This window comes from Lytechinus variegatus, chromosome 4, assembly GCF_018143015.1.
Source record: "Lytechinus variegatus isolate NC3 chromosome 4, Lvar_3.0, whole genome shotgun sequence".
Lineage (NCBI taxonomy): Eukaryota > Metazoa > Echinodermata > Echinoidea > Temnopleuroida > Toxopneustidae > Lytechinus > Lytechinus variegatus.
Window position 1 is genome coordinate 28,948,454 of NC_054743.1, and position 17,045 is coordinate 28,965,498.

The following is a 17,045-nucleotide window of genomic DNA, read 5'->3' on the forward strand; positions in this document are numbered from 1 at the left end:
GTTCAATCATGCATTAAATTTCAATTCAATAATTCTTGAAATTTTCTCTAAAAACCTAAATTGATAATGCTTGATCATTGATTTATCAAAACACCCTCAGCTTTGCAACTCAAAAACTGAAAGAAATTAGAAGGCTAATTCCTGCCCACTCCCCAGGCCCACCCTAATTTTCATACCCTTTGTTTCAGTGGGCAGAGCTCGCTCAAGCATAAATAGTTTTCCAACCTTTTGCTGTCATTTGAAAGTTGACTTATTGGATTCTATATATGTAAGTGTTCCCCCGAAGTGATATATTTTTTATTTGGCAGCCAATTCAAAAGTGTTTTTAGGGGGGGGGGGGGCGCACTGTATCTATAGGCGCGCTATATATGCCTGAACTTCAAGACTATCTTTGTTTTTCAATGGTGAGTTGTTCGAGAACATACGTCATCCTCTGAAACTGTATTTATTATAAAGATCGTGGAGAATTCCCTTGCTGTTGAATACTTATTCATCTTACTTAACTGAAACTCCAGATTTTAAGGTAAGAATGAATATCTAAGATTTGTACTTGATACTATGAAGATTGTTTCATGATGCAGAAGTGAAATAATGAAAACATCGTATCGGTAATATCACATCATGCAGACAGAATTCTGTAGCTCAGTCCCAGACACTTGATTTTGTGCTGCATGCGGGGCCTGTAATTGACACTCGGCTCTGCGCTCTCTCTGTGTGGAGTGTAACCCAGGGAACTCCCGCCCGAGCCCAGGACCTTGCCGTGTAATTGACCATACTCACGGGACTAGCGTGATTTATGGTCTAAATATTTCTCCAAATGAATTGTGAAAAGAGAAATTATGCATTTACCATGATTGTACATATGGATCATGTGGATGAAGGTCTAAGTAAGTAATGAAGTACGAGTGGCAGTTTTCCTGAAATCTGGCATGTCTGGGCACAGACTGGAACCTCAAAAAACGAAAACTTCTCTCCTACCCCCTTCTCGATCGGCCATTTTTGTTAAGAATTGCAACAAAATGGCCGATCGAAACGGGGGTAGAAGGAGAGAACTTTTCGTTTTTTGAGGTTCCAGTCTGTGCCCAGAGTGGCCCAGATGTCAAGAAAACTGCCACTCGTTAGACCTTCGTCCATACAATCATGGTAAGTGCATAATTTCTCTTTTTTCACAATTCACTTGGAGAAATATTTAGACCATAAATCACGCTAGTCCTGTGAGTATGGTCAATTACATAGTAAGGTCCTGGGCTCCCGCGCAGCGGGCGGGAGCTCCCTATGTAACACGGGAAGGGGACTCGGATCATGACAAGTAGTTAGTTAAATAGTGTTTTTATGTGATTTTCATTGATTTTAATGATTCTTATTATCGAAAATATTCATTAATCATCTCCTGGAAACTGTCTAAAAGTGGCAGAGTGGTTTTGAAGAGGAGGTAAATAAGGGGTAGATGAATATCAACGGGTTGATTGCCATTTGTATTTTAGGAGAGGGGACTTGGATCGCAAGTAATATACTCCTAGTTATCCAAGTCCCATCCTATTGGAAATTGGACAAACTCAACACGGGAAGGGGACCCGGATCACGAGGAGTATTTAGACTGTTAAATGTTGTTTTTAATGTGATTTTCATTAATGTTAATTATTCTTATTCTCAAAAATATTCATTTCTCTAGGAAACTATCTAAAAGTGGCAGAGTGGTTTTGAAGAGCAGGGAAATGAGGGGTAGATGAATATCAACTGGTTAATTGCTGTTTTATTTTAGAGAGGGACTTGGATCACAAGGAGTAGTATATACTGTTTTAATTCAATTCTAATAATTCATCATCGAAAATAGGAAACCGTCTAAAAGTGACACTGGTTTAATTCGGATGAAGGGGGACTTGAATCACAAGGAGTAATTATACAGACATTCTTTTTACCTGATGAAATAAAGCAATGGAGACAGAAGAGGGGGAATTATCCTGGAAACCTCATGTCGAAGTATGTAAAACAATTTCTCGAAACATTGGAATTATTAATAAACTCAAACATTTTCTCCCTTCCCGCACATTGTTAACATTATATTACACCCTTATTCTACCATATATTAATTATGGAATTATTGCCTGGGGATATACAATACAAACACAACTAAATAGAATATTACTTCTCCAGAAAAAAGCTCTCTAAGAATAATTTTTCAAACACACTTTAGATCACATACTGATATCTTATTTTTTGAAAATAACATTCTTAAAGTAAATGACATACATCTTTTCGAACTTAGTTAATTTATGTTTAGATTAAGCAGGGACGATCTCCCCGCCATTTTCTCTAAAATGTTCCGTAAAAATGCATTCGTACACTGCTACCCAACAAGACAACGTCAATGTTATCATCTTCCTTTAACGAGAACTTTATTTTCAAAACACTCATTTGTCTTCTCTGGGCCTGCCTACTGGAACTCTCTGCCTCAAGATTTCAAAGAATCCCCTAATGTACATGTAAATATATTTAAACGCAAGCTGAAAAAATGTTAACCAATATTCATTGCAAACAGGTCAAGCTGAATGACTAATTTGATTATACTCGACTTCTGTGTATATGTGCTTATATTATATGTATACATATAGTCATGTACTGTATATTATGTTGTTTAACATTTTTTTCCGTCTTAAAATTGCAATTAGCCAAAGTACCTGCTCCTGCTGCCCACCATCTTTCTTTCTTGTACTGCACTCCTTTGTCCCTTCTGTTTTCTCCCTCTCACCTCCCCCTCTCTGTACAATATTGTATAACGTAAATATTTTCTCACATGATCCATCAGTTACGTTTTTGTCAAGTGCACAAAAATTGTATTTATTTTTTTAAACAAAATTATTATTACGACCCAATATTCATTTGTTGTAGTTTTGTAATGTAACCAAGATAAGGGCTTGCCTCTTGTACAAGCTTTGCTTTTTTCGGCAAGTCCCTCCCTTTTACTTTTAAATACAAATGTCATTTGAGATAAATTTATTTACTGAATTGTGTTCCTTAGATCTATGATTATGTTATATTTTGTCGTATTTTCGACCTTGTTTTGTTATGTTTATCATATTACTGTGAAACGGAAATAAATCAAATCAAAATCAAATCAATCAATATGCAATTTGATTTATTTAGTAAAAATGTGATAGACGAAATAAAGCATAATCATGACAATCATATATAATGAGATTTAAAAAGTATGATGAAATAAAGCTAAACTATTAAAAAAGAAGTACATGTTGATGCTTTTCTGATTTATTTAGTAAATTAGGGATAAACAAAATATTAAATGGAGACTGCTCTGAGGGATATACTCGGGGCCAATTTATTTAGTAAAAACGTAGACGAAATAAATCAAATTTCATAGTGTTAGAAACATAACAAGATGAATATAATCCTGATTTATAGTATGAAAAGTACTAGTTTACGAAATAAAGCAGTACAGACTGAAAAAAAGTAGATGCAGTTCTGATTTATTTAGTAAATTATGAGTTTACGAAATAAAGCAATGGAGACTGAAGAGGGATAGGGCCTATATTGATTTATTTAGTAAAAACGCAGTCGAAATAAAGCAAATTTTACATTGTGAGAAACAAAAAAGATGAATATAATCCTGATTTATTTATATGAAAAGTGCTAATTCACAAACTAAAGCAATAGAGATTGAAAAGAAGTAGATGCAATTCTGATTTAGTAAAGTGTAACTAGACCAAAGATTGTAGAGCACCGCGTACGCGGCGCTCTACAATCTTTGGTGGAGACTGAAAAAAAAGGGATAAACAATACTACGTACGAGGTTGGTAGAAACAGGTAGGACATGTTTTACGTTGTGAAAAATTGTCTGTGGATCCGAGTCACCGGGGACTTGGATCACGATAATGCAAACATTCGTCCAATAAAAGGATGTGATATAACCTTGTCCTAAGTTAGAAGAACTTAGAACCCTGTGTGTGGTGAAATGAGGTTGGCAATGTTTGGCTGGCATTATCGTGAAAATAGGAACCGCTTCTTATTCCACTTTCAGGATCTTGAGGACTCTGGAGTCCTGATGATATTTTAAAAAATATTTTGACATATACTTCTTCATAATGGAGTCTTAAATTTGAACCGCCGGTCATATATATTTAAGAGACACATGTACACAAAGATAGTTAGAGGGTGAAATCAGTTTGTAGGGGTGAATTTTACTATGAACCTTCATGCGGATATGCACCTGATGCATATAAAGGGATAATAATTATTTCATTATAAATGGTAAAAATTAGACTTTTCTTACCAGACCGATCTCCTGTAGATCCCTCGATCTGTTTGTCAACAAAGCAAAGAAAATAGGCCTGACCCTTGAGCCGCTTCGTTATGACGTACATCCGGTTAGCGATGCCGTTTTGAAGAACAAGTTATAAATGAAAATTATTATTTCACAAATACTGAAATTTAATTCGTGATTAACATGAATAATAAGGGAATTGAAAAAAAAATCACTGTCCCTAAACTGTGGCTTGCATTCTTGGTAATATTATAAAAATTCTTTATTCTGACACCTGTTTCTTAAAGCTGTTTGTATTAAGTTAAAAGAGCAATTTAAGAATGACAGGCTGATCCTTTCTTGTAAAATGAAATTCATCATTAAATGTTCATTGGTGATTATTTTAATGTGCAAGAAAGTTTCACCTGTCATCCTTATTGAAGGGATAGTCCAGGCTGGAGATATTTACATCTCAATAAATAGAGTAAAATTCACAGAGCAAAATGCTGAAAATTTGATCAAAATCAGATAACAAATAACAAAGTTATTGAATTCTAAAGAATGAATGAATTTTATTTATTATCCAATGCAATGATAATACCAATTTACAATTTTACAGACAATCAGTTATGAATACATAAAAAAGCATGGGTAATAGGAACCAGAAAATAGTAGGAATGCTAGTCAAGTCTGGCCCCTTCTAGTCCAGAGAGATAGTAACATGTTTCTTAACTTGTTAATCCTGAGTCTACTATTATACTCAGTAACAATGACTACATATAAACAATGTAACAAAAGATGAAAGATATCTAGATGAAAACAAAAATATCGTATAGATAAGATAAACAAAATTCATTTTTCCAAAATAAAGATTTGCATTATTCCGGTGAAACAGTTCTAGGCACGTCTTTATGAATATTCATTAGGTGGGCTGATGATGTCATACTGTATCCCCACTTGTTCTTTTGTATTTAAATGCAACAATGAAATTCTAAAAGGTGTACAGCGAAAACCTAAAGTTATAATATCCAGTGGTAGATCTAGACAGGGTTGTAAGGGACACATGTCCCCTCTTTATTTTGAGAACCTGGGGGTGTTTCATAATATGTAAGTCTGAGAAATTGCAATTTCTGTGCAATTCATTGCGATCCGTATTTCAAAGAAATTGTACAGTATTAACATTGATATGGACATTCCAAACAATAAAATCAATAGCGATCAGAGTTCAGAATAGTGGTACAGTAGGACTACTGAAAATGAAATTCGGTCTACATGTAGTTTGAGCCTCCCTGTAGGAATAAAGCAAATACATATCAAAATCGTAATGAAGTCATAGTCTGCTGCGACTTGAAGCTAATTTGGACTTTACTCAGATCACAGGGCTTGCCGTAAAGCAAAATTATGATTTTATCATTCCAAACATTATGCCGAACTTCAAATTAAAAAAAATTACTTCTTGGAACTTTCACAATTAATGCAAAATGCGATAAAAAATCATGCCGCATAGTATCGCACAGTGTGCACTTGGATTTATGCAAACTTGAATTCAAGCATTAAGGGCAATTAACCTGTGTACATGTACATTTACAACATTCATGTAGGCAGGACAGCCTGTCTCTTTATGTACATGTAACTATTTTGTTCTACATACATACATGTAGATATAGAGTATTGCATGGGATTACTTGTATAAATCATCATCTATGTCATAATTAATACATGCCTAGATTTCATCACTTTGCTGTTTTGTCTCCCCATGCACGCACTTAATTTGCAGATTCACCCATTGGTTTTAAGTGAGCACTCAGCCTATAAAGCAGAATGTCATCACATCTAAATATATCCCAGTAGTAGCACGTGAAAATGATGGTACGCTACTGTTTATTTAATGACAATAGCATCATTTCAACACGTGGAAGTGATGGTACCGTACACTATTTATGTAATGACAAAAGTACTCACAATAGCATTCTACATGTACATGTACATATATCAAAGTACTGTAATCAAGAGGTGGTATACAGGTACATGTAGCATTAATGGGATTATGTTCTCTTTTTCATTCAAGACAACCATTTTGATAATTTTTTTTCTTTATTTTGCTAGTTAGATATATGTACATGTAGTTACATGCTTCGGAGCTATAAAAGTAATCATATTTCGATAGACAAACACAAAAGGCAGAAAAAGTTTGTGTTCTGAAACATTTTTCTGTCAACCCACTGTCACAATAGCTTGCATTCAAGAAAAATCTAAATTTTGACATGTACATGTAATTACCGCCGAGTTCTGGTTTGGACATTGTAGACAAGATTGCTGATTCTTTGGTCAAATGAGCATAATTTTACTTCATGAGGGAGAACTAGCATTGATGAATAAAATTGCTCCAACCCAGTAAATATTAGTAAAATATCCACACAGCATGCACCTGTGATGGTCTGAAACAGATTGGATTATTTTGTTGACTAACTTGTTGATCTAGGAGCTGCGATATTACAAAATGAGGGCTATATAATTACAGATCCCATGGCCTTGCAGACGTAACAGAAGATAATGATGGTATTTTAAGGAAAGATAAGGTTCTTTTTTATCAGTCTTAATGAGGTTGATAGACCCTTATCTATAATATTGGAGGGGAGTTTCTCATTGTAAGGCTTGAAGGTGTTAGTTACAAAGTTGTAAAGACATACATGTATGTACATCGAGCACTTCACATTCATGTATACAGTTCAAACTTCAAATTATCATTATTTGGATTCTGCTAGTGTGTGTCTCATCTCTACAAGAAAGCATATTACAAAACCGACTAGTAGTATGGATCATACAGAATGTTATTCAAACATGAGGATTATTATTCATATGGATTATCACTAATAATGCGCAAGTGCATTGCATGTATTAAAGCGTTGTTTCCCTAATTTTGCATTCATGGAAATATATATTCTATTGAAGTGGAAGAAGGATGCCTGCATAGCAGCTTTCTGAACTGTGTGTAGTTGTGTTTGAGGAGGAATGAGATTTTCCATTGTGTTGGAACTAGAAAAAGAGAAATCAAAATGTTTTCACCAGGCCATCAATGGAGTGTCATGAAGAACTCTGAGTAAGTCAAGACTGGTCTAGGATCCTCTTTTCTATTCACATGAAAATTATACAGTGTAAAATAGATTTCTTTGATTTGATTTGATTTATTCAGACAGAAAAATAAAATATTTACATGTCTCGCGTTGACAAACAAGGTTTAGGAAAACCCATACAAGTTGGCATCCCAGGTATATAAAACGAAGTACAAAACATATCGATGACATTTTAACCAAGTAAAACAAATACATATAAAAGATTATAGTTCAAGTACAACACCATGGATACAAAAAATGATTCTTAAAAATACTAAGATTGCTTAAAATAATAAATCAAATGTCTAATTGGAGATGTTTCAACAGGGAAGATTTAAATGTATTGAGAGATGGGCTATTAACTACTATTTCAGGGAGGTGATTCCACTCATTGTTTGAGGATAAAATGATTTCATACTAGTCTGTACTGGCATAAGGAACATTCATCTTAAAAGTATCATTTCTTCCTATTCTATTCGCTTGTGTGCAACTATTTTTTTCTCCTAACAATCTTACAATTTTATAGTATAAAACAAGTCTATGGTATTTTCGTCTGTTTTCTAATGAATTCAGTTTAACCTTTTTTAACAATACGTTATAGCTCGTAAACCAATCTTTGCACATCATCCTTACGTAGCGTTTTGAATACATGTACGTTCAATCATGTCTTTGTGTGCAGCTCGATAAGGATCCCATGCCGTACAACAATTCTCTAAACGTTAACGAATTAGTGTTTCAAAAAGACATTTCAAAATAGATTTTGGACAATTAACAAAATTCCTTCTGATGATTCCCATAATCCTTTTACATTTTTTATATACATGTAAATCCATGCAATGGTCGTTCCATTTTAAAGAATCGTTTATTACAAGACCTAAATATTTTTCACATTTTACATTTGATAAATTCATGTCCATTTTATAGAATACATACATGTATATGTTACATGCATATCGTGATGTTTTCGTGACGTATTCATAATTTTACACTTAGATACATGTACGTTAAAATTGAGCATCCACTTTTCAGACCATTTGCTTAAAACTTCTAAATCGTGTTGTAACTTCTTACAATCATTTATGTTATAGATTGGGCGGTATATTGTACAATCGTCCACATATAATCGAATAGTTGATGAAATATTATTAGGCATATCATTTTTAAAGCATAAAAACAATACCGGACCTAAGATTGTCCCTTGGGGAACACCTGATTTAATTTTGTACCATGAAGAACATTCGCCATTTGTAACTACTCTTTGATATCGATTCTCTAAAAAATTCATGATCCACTCTAAATTGTAAGAAGTAACACCGTACATTTCAAGTTTTGTTCTTAAAAGTGCATGCGGCACACTATCAAACGCTTTTGCAAAATCAAGAAAAGCAATATGGACGCTTGAACCAGACTCCATATTATAACTCCAATCATTAATTGCTTCTATAAGTCGTGTTTCGCAACTTCTCTTAAGACGGAAACCATGTTGATTGTCACATAATATGTCATTTTTGTTAAAGTGTTCAATAAGATGTTTACAAATAATACATTCTAAGACTTTGCATACAACTGATGTAAGGGATATCGGGCGATAGTTACCAGGGTCCTGATTGTTACCCTTTTTATATAGTGGGCATATATTAGCCCTTTGCCAATCATCTGGCAATACACCTGATGACAAAGACATGTTAAAGAGCTTGCAAAGAGCAGGTGCCAATTGTTCTGCACCTTCTTTCAACAAGCGTGGTGCTAATTCATTGGGTCCTTGTGCTTTAGATACATCTAAATTCTTTAACAGCTTTAAAACTTCTGCTTCGGTACACTGAACATCATCCATAATAGGAACATTACTCTTTAATTTTGGTTGGGGTTGACTTGAACGATTACTGAAAATTTGATTAAATTGTTTATTAAAAACATCAGCTTTTTGTTGGTCTTCTATTATAATTGTGCCGTTTACATTTAAACAATCTATCGTACCACAATCACATTTTCTAGATTTAATAAAATTCCAAAAACGTTTAGGACTATGTTTTAGATTGCTACATAACATTTCGCAAATAATTTACTTTCACTTTCTTTTACTTTCTCAAAAGTCTATATTTTTCCCAATGGGTTTTCTTATTTGTCCTTTTGGCTTTCTTGAAGGATATATTTCTTTTTCTCATTAATTTCCTTAAGTCTTTATCTACCCATGGAACATTAGATCTTCTTTTTTTTTTCTTGTCATGGTTCTCTCTCTTTTTTTTCCTAATAATGACAGTTTATTTGGATAAATTGAGAAAATCAAACAGGCACATTCCTGAAAAAGTCAGATGTTTGAGTAAAATAAATTACTTTTGAAGAGTGTTGCTTGCAAGCCTTGAAATAATCAGCTGCAGACCAGGGGCAATTTTTCAAACAAAATTGCCCCGGCTCACAGGCTTTTTACAGGAACTGGGGGCAATTTTCTGGAACCAGGGGCAATTTAAAAAAAAAAGAATATGATTGTGAAGTGTGAACCACACTGCAAATTTGTTGATATAGTAAGCGCAGCTCCTGCAATTTTTTAATTAGTACATGAATAGCATGCTAAGTAATAGATTTATTCAAACATAAATCAGATTTAAATGTTTAAGTGTGTTTTGACACCCTCACTCCACATCCCCTTTACAACCACTTACACATGGGCTTATTTTTCATCTTTAATGAACCACGAACAATGAACCCCCCCCCCAAAAAAAAAAAAATAATAAATAAATAAATAAATGAATAAATAAAAATAAAAAATAAATTAAAAAATAAATGAATAAAATAGAAATGTAAAAAGAGAGAGAGAGATGGAGAAAGAGAGAATTCAGATCAAACAATAATAAGTAATAGAAGAAATGAATAATCTTTAAGGTTTTTTCATGGTTATAATCATGGGTGTGGGTGAGTGTTTGTGTGTGATTGTGACTGTGAGGTCAGTGTTTATTGCAACCACTTTGAAATAGCTCTAATATTAAAGGCAACTTGATTTTAACATATCAGAAGCAGCATACATATGTAGCGTTTTAATTGCATTTTATAGATTAAACTCTCTCTCTCTGCTGTAGGCCCCATTTTATGGGACAAGACAAAGTTTTCATGGTTAATTTTGCTTCAATTCTACCATGAAAAAGAAATATTTACCTGGCAATTTCTCAATTTCAGGCAGCTGAGGTGGAAGATTTTACCATACGCTCATTCACTGTTGCTGCATTCCACTTTCGGATGGCCCGTTTTGAGACTCGCAGAAATGCACATGGTTGATCATTTCATCTCTTGGCTTTCTGCCGAGCAGTACCAGTCGTCTTTTTCATGTTGAACAGTTGTCGGTGTGATTGAGTCCCACCTCACTAAATAAGTGAAAAAATTGTCCATGTTTGCATGCGTCGTTTGAACATACAACCATAAATGTACATGTATGTACAGTACTGTAGGCTCATCCGTCTCTGAAAGATGTCAGAAATGGGAAAAAGAAAATGAAAATGCCAATTGAGGAAGGTCATTCGATTTCATCATACATGTATCCATATATATTTTGTGTCAAAAAAAGTTAACCCTGATGTCAAGTTTGTTCCAAAATAGACAGTTGAATATACATGAATGACTACAGTATATTACAGACTGTTTCATGTGTTTTATAACCAAGCTAGTAATACATGTAGCTCTTGTATCTTTCCTAGGATTTAAATGTACTTTATCAGCATTTTTTATGAATTTTTCTGCATTTACCATTTTTACATCAAAACTTATCATTTGTCAATATTGGGATTGGTCTGATTGACACATATGAACTAGTAGAACTACATTTGCATATAATTAAAGAACAATTCTAAGAGGAGAGACTAAATCCAACAAAAAGAGTTGAATTGATAAAAAGAGACAAACAAGCATAAAGCTGAAAATTCAACTAAAATCATATGTAAAATAAGAAAATTACGATTTTTCCAGGGCAAGTTACAATATTCTAATTGCACTTTTTATACAAAACAGTACAAAACACAGCTCACAAATGACAGGGAAAAAAGAGAGCCAGTGCTGTCACAGTAATAGGTTTTTAGTTTTTTCAGATTTGAGAATTATGACTCTGTTGAAACTTGATTATTGAATCACAACAGGTGATAACAATGGGATTTCCTCGTATGTGAAAAAAAATTACTCTTTTTGCAAGAGCAATATGGATATGGCCATTGCTGGTTGGCTGTGACACTTTTTAAAAGTTGCCAGAATGCCAGGTGTGGACGTTATGCTGTCAAATTTTTTGTATCTTGTCGAATCGGGTTCCACACCTGTTGAAGTTTTCCATGGCAACTTTATGTCTGTACGCTGCTGTGTGTCCAGGCCCCTTTCTTGGATATGGTGAAATACCTCCACATCCAAAATTCGGTAGGGATCATTCCATGGGGGTCTTTGGTATTTATGAGTTGAATTGAATTGAATTGAATTTATCAACAAACTTCATTCACATGGCATGAATATTTTGTTTGAAAATATAATGGTAACATAAACAAAAACATTCATAACTGTATGTCATATAAATCAGTAATACATCAATACATACATAGATTTCCAATCATTATAAAGATATACATCTATATACAAAGAGAAATGACAAATTGAAATTTAACATAAAGAAGGTGTAGCATAATACCATATATAAGTTACATGTATCTAATTGTTGAATACAAATCAGGAAATAAATAAATATATAATGATAGAGATATATCTTTGGTAATGGTGGCTTTGGTGGATTTTAGATAGCTTGAATGGAATTTAAAAAGAAAAATGTACTTGATGTTAAAACTCACCCCTTTTATTTATAATCGCTTTGAAGAATTTACAAAAATTATCAATTATGATGTATGGCGCATGTTTCCTTCTTGCTAGGTGCTCAAGGCGCTCCTACATGTATACATAATACATAGGGGAAGGCGGGGTAAGTTGAGCATAGGGGCAAGTTGAGCCACCAGCCCCAGGCCAATAATGAATGAGTCAGACATTGTGGTGGTGTCATGTATTGATGACCCATAGCATAACCCTAACCCCACCACATTGTTTTCAACTTTGAAACAAAAAGAAGTTTTTTAGAGGGAAAAACATGAATTTCAGCCAAAAAAGTAAAAAAGAGTGTGAAATAGATAAGTGCTTTATAAACACACACGTCTTTGAATATAATAAAGACGTGATAACAACATTATTAGTCCAGGTATGGATCTTCATTCTTGTCATAGTCTTTTATATGATGGATGCATAATAAATGTGTGGATACAAAATTATCACACTAAGTTCGGACTGGGGTAAGTTGAGCCAAACAGCATGGGGCAAGTTGAGCCATGGTAATTCCTATGGTAATGTATCTTAAAAAACAAACAAACCATAAAAATCGGTTGAAATGCTGGCTGAAAGGAGCAAATTTACATGACTGCTCTTTTCCTTTTAAAGGATGTTAGTATTTATAGAGAATTAGCAAGTGAAAAGACTTTAAACAAAAAATTGACATGTTGGTTCTCCCCTCATACATTTTGTACATAGTTTTTGTGGCTCAACTTACCCCAGAAGGTGGCTCAAACTTACCCCATATATGGGGCAAGTTGAGCCATTTGACATCGTTTTTTTCAAAGGTCACGATGACTTTCAGTGTGGGGATAGAAAGTTATATATAGGTGGAAAATATTTCAGAAGTATTAAGTTTCAAAGCAAGGTACTTATTTCGACGAGATTATTAATCATATCAATTCTAACATGCAAAAAGCAAAAACTGTCACAACTTACCCCGCCTTCCCCTACATATGTGTATTAGCCCCATTCAAATCAATCATGTACATGTACCTGATTTTAAATGTTAGGAATCATCAATCATGCCAACAGTACTCAATGGGGCTAATCTCATCATGCTCTACCAAAATATGCTATCAAAAACTCAGAAATGAAAAATAAAAACATTTTTTTGCATCGACTTTGGTACTCGTTTGTTTTCACACGTTACCTTCTTGATTTCCATGATGTCCATCGCAAGGAGAACAATGAAGGCTTTGACACTGAAATGTAAAGATTCCTCATTGTGGTTTAAGAAGTCGGAAGAAATACTCCTCTTTAATGTTTGCCAGAGTACCTGGACACCTCGCTGATGCTGTTATATCTCAAGTACACATGAACATGAAGGCTTTGCCTGAGACATTAGGGAGGTGCTCTCTGCTTGGCTGCTAGGTTGTTTAAAAAGTCGGAAGAAATACTCCTCTTTAATGTTTGCCAGAGTACCTGGACACCTCGCTGATGCTGTTATATCTCAAGTACACATGAACATGAAGGCTTTACCTGAGACTTTAGGGAGGTGCTCTCTGCTTGGCTGCTAGGTTGTTTAAAAAGTCGGAAGAAATACTCCTCTTTAATGTTTGCCAGAGTACCTGGACACCTCGCTGATGCTGTTATATCTCAAGTACACATGAACATGAAGGCTTTGCCTGAGACTTTAGGGAGGTGCTCTCTGCTTGGCTGCTAGGTTGTTTAGGAAGTCGGAAGAAATACTCCTCTTTAATGTTTGCCAGAGTACCTGGACACCTCGCTGATGCTGTTATATCTCAAGTACACATGAATATGAAGGCTTTACCTGAGACTTTATAACGTGAGAGATATATCTTTGGTAATGGTGGCTTTGGTGGATTTTAGATAGCTTGAATGGAATTTAAAAAGAAAAATGTACTTGATGTTAAAACTCACCCCTTTTATTTATAATCCCTTTGAAGAACTTACAAAAATTATCAATTATGAATAATGTAGGATTTGTATGGCGCACGTTTCCTTCTTGCTAGGTGCTCAAGGCGCTCCTATATTATACATAATACATACATGTATGTATTTTAGCCCCATTCAAATCAATCATGTACCTGATTTTAAATGTTAGGAATCATCAATCATGCCAACAGTACTCAATGGGGCTAATCTCATCATGCTCTACCAAAATATGCTATCAAAAACTCAGAAATGAAAAATAAAAACATTTTTTTGCATCGACTTTGGTACTCGTTTGTTTTCACACGTTACCTTCTTGATTTCCATGGTGTCCATCGCAAGGAGAACAATGAAGGCTCTGACACTGAACTGTAACGATTCCTCAGTGTGGTTTAAAAAGTCGGAAGAAATACTCCTCTTTAATGTTTGCCAGAGTACCTGGACACCTCGCTGATGCTGTTATATCTCAAGTACTCATGATTATGAAGGCTTTACCTGAGACTTTAGGGAGGTGCTCTCTGCTTGGCTGCTAGGTTGTTTAGGAAGTCGGAAGAAATACTCCTCTTTAATGTTTGCCAGAGTACCTGGACACCTCGCTGATGCTGTTATATCTCAAGTACACATGAACATGAAGGCTTTGTCTGAGACTTTAGGGAGGTGATCTCTGCTTGGCTGCTAGGTTGTTTAAGAAGTCGGAAGAAATACTCCTCTTTGTTTGCCAGAGTACCTGGACACCTCGCTGATGCTGTTATATCTCAAGTACACATGAACATGAAGGCTTCACCTGAGACTTTAGGGAGATGATCTCTGCTTGGCTGCTAGGTTGTTTAAGAAGTCGGAAGAAATACTCTTTAATGTTTGCCAGAGTACCTGGACACCTCGCTGATGCTGTTATATCTCAAGTACACATGAACATGAAGGCTTTGCCTGAGACTTTAGGGAGGTGCTCTCTGCTTGGCTGCTAGGTTGTTTAGGAAGTCGGAAGAAATACTCCTATTTAATGTTTGCCAGAGTACCTGGACACCTCGCTGATGCTGTTATATCTCAAGTACACATGAACATGAAGGCTTTACCTGAGACTTTAGGGAGGTGCTCTCTGCTTGGCTGCTAGGTTGTTTAAGAAGTCGGAAGAAATACTCCTATTTAATGTTTGCCAGAGTACCTGGACACCTCGCTGATGCTGTTATATCTCAAGTACACATGAATATGAAGGCTTTACCTGAGACTTTATAACGTGAGAGATATATCTTTGGTAATGGTGGCTTTGGTGGATTTTAGATAGCTTGAATGGAATTTTAAAAGAAAAATGTACTTGATGTTAAAACTCACCCCTTTTAGTTATAATCGCTTTGAAGAACTTACAAAAATTATCAATTATGAATAATCATAAATAGTATTGAATTTGTCTGGCTCATGTTTCCGTCTTGCTAGGTGCTCAAGGGGCTCCTATATTATACATAATACATACATGTATGTATTTTAACCACATTCAAATCAATCTTGCACCTGATTTTAAATGTTAAGAATCATCAATCATGCCAACAGTACTCGATGAGGCTAATCTCACGTTTCACCAAAATATGCTATCAAACTCAGAAATGAAAAAAAAATTTTTGCTTCGACTTTGGTACTCGTTTGTTTTCACAAATTACCTTCTTGATTTCCATGATGTCCATCGCAAGGAGAACAATGACGGCTAGCTTTGACACTGAAATGTAAAGATTCCTAAGTGTGGTTTAAGAAGTCGGAAGAAATACTCCTCTTTAATGTTTGCCAGAGTACCTGGACACCTCGCTGATGCTGTTATATCTCAAGTACACATGAACATGAAGGCTTTACCTGAGACTTTATAACGTTAGAGATATATCTTTGGTAATGGTGGCTTTGGTGGATTTTAGATACATGTAGCTTGAATGGAATTTAAAAAGAAAAATGTACTTGATGTTAAAACTCACCCCTTTTATTTATAATCCCTTTGAAGAACTTACAAAAATTATCAATTATGAATAATGTAGGATTTGTATGGCGCACGTTTCCTTCTTGCTAGGTGCTCAAGGCGCTCCTATATTATACATAATACATACATGTATGTATTTTAGCCCCATTCAAATCAATCATGTACATGTACCTGATTTTAAATGTTAGGAATCATCAATCATGCCAACAGTACTCAATGGGGCTAATCTCATCATGGTCAAAATATGCTATCAAAAACTCAGAAATGAAAAATAAAAACATTTTTTTGCATCGACTTTGGTACTCGTTTGTTTTCACAAGTTACCTTCTTGATTTCCATGATGTCCATCGCAAGGAGAACAATGAAGGCTTTGACACTGAAATGTAAAGATTCCTCAGTGTGGTTTAAGAAGTCGGAAGAAATACTCCTCTTTAATGTTTGCCAGAGTACCTGGACACCTCGCTGATGCTGTTATATCTCAAGTACACATGAACATGAAGGCTTTGCCTGAGACTTTAGGGAGGTGCTCTCTGCTTGGCTGCTAGGTTGTTTAAGAAGTCGGAAGAAATACTCCTCTTGTAATGTTTGCCAGAGTACCTGGACACCTCGCTGATGCTGTTATATCTCAAGTACACATGAACATGAAGGCTTTACCTGAGAATCTAGGGAGGTGCTCTCTGCTTGGCTGCTAGGTTGTTTAAGAAGTCGGAAGAAATACTCCTCTTTAATGTTTGCCAGAGTACCTGGACACCTCGCTGATGCTGTTATATCTCAAGTACACATGAACATGAAGGCTTTACCTGAGACTTTAGGGAGGTGCTCTCTGCTTGGCTGCTAGGGTGTTTAAGAAGTCGGAAGAAATACTCCTCTTTAATGTTTGCCAGAGTACCTGGACACCTCGCTGATGCTGTTATATCTCAAGTACACATGAACATGAAGGCTTTACCTGAGACTTTAGGGAGGTGATCTCTGCTTGGCTGCTAGGTTG

The 17,045-nt window shown here is 35.1% G+C and overlaps 1 protein-coding gene across 1 annotated transcript in view; it reads left to right on the forward strand.

Moving 5' to 3' along the window:
* Positions 1 to 418: 418 nt before the first annotated feature.
* LOC121413781 (protein dopey-1-like) overlaps positions 419 to 17,045 on the forward strand; it is a 59,427-nt gene continuing 42,800 nt past the window's right edge. Inside the window, exon 1 of the mRNA XM_041606731.1 lies at positions 419 to 523. The gene's annotated coding sequence lies outside the window, so the exon portion shown is untranslated. The remainder of the gene's footprint in view (positions 524 to 17,045) is intronic.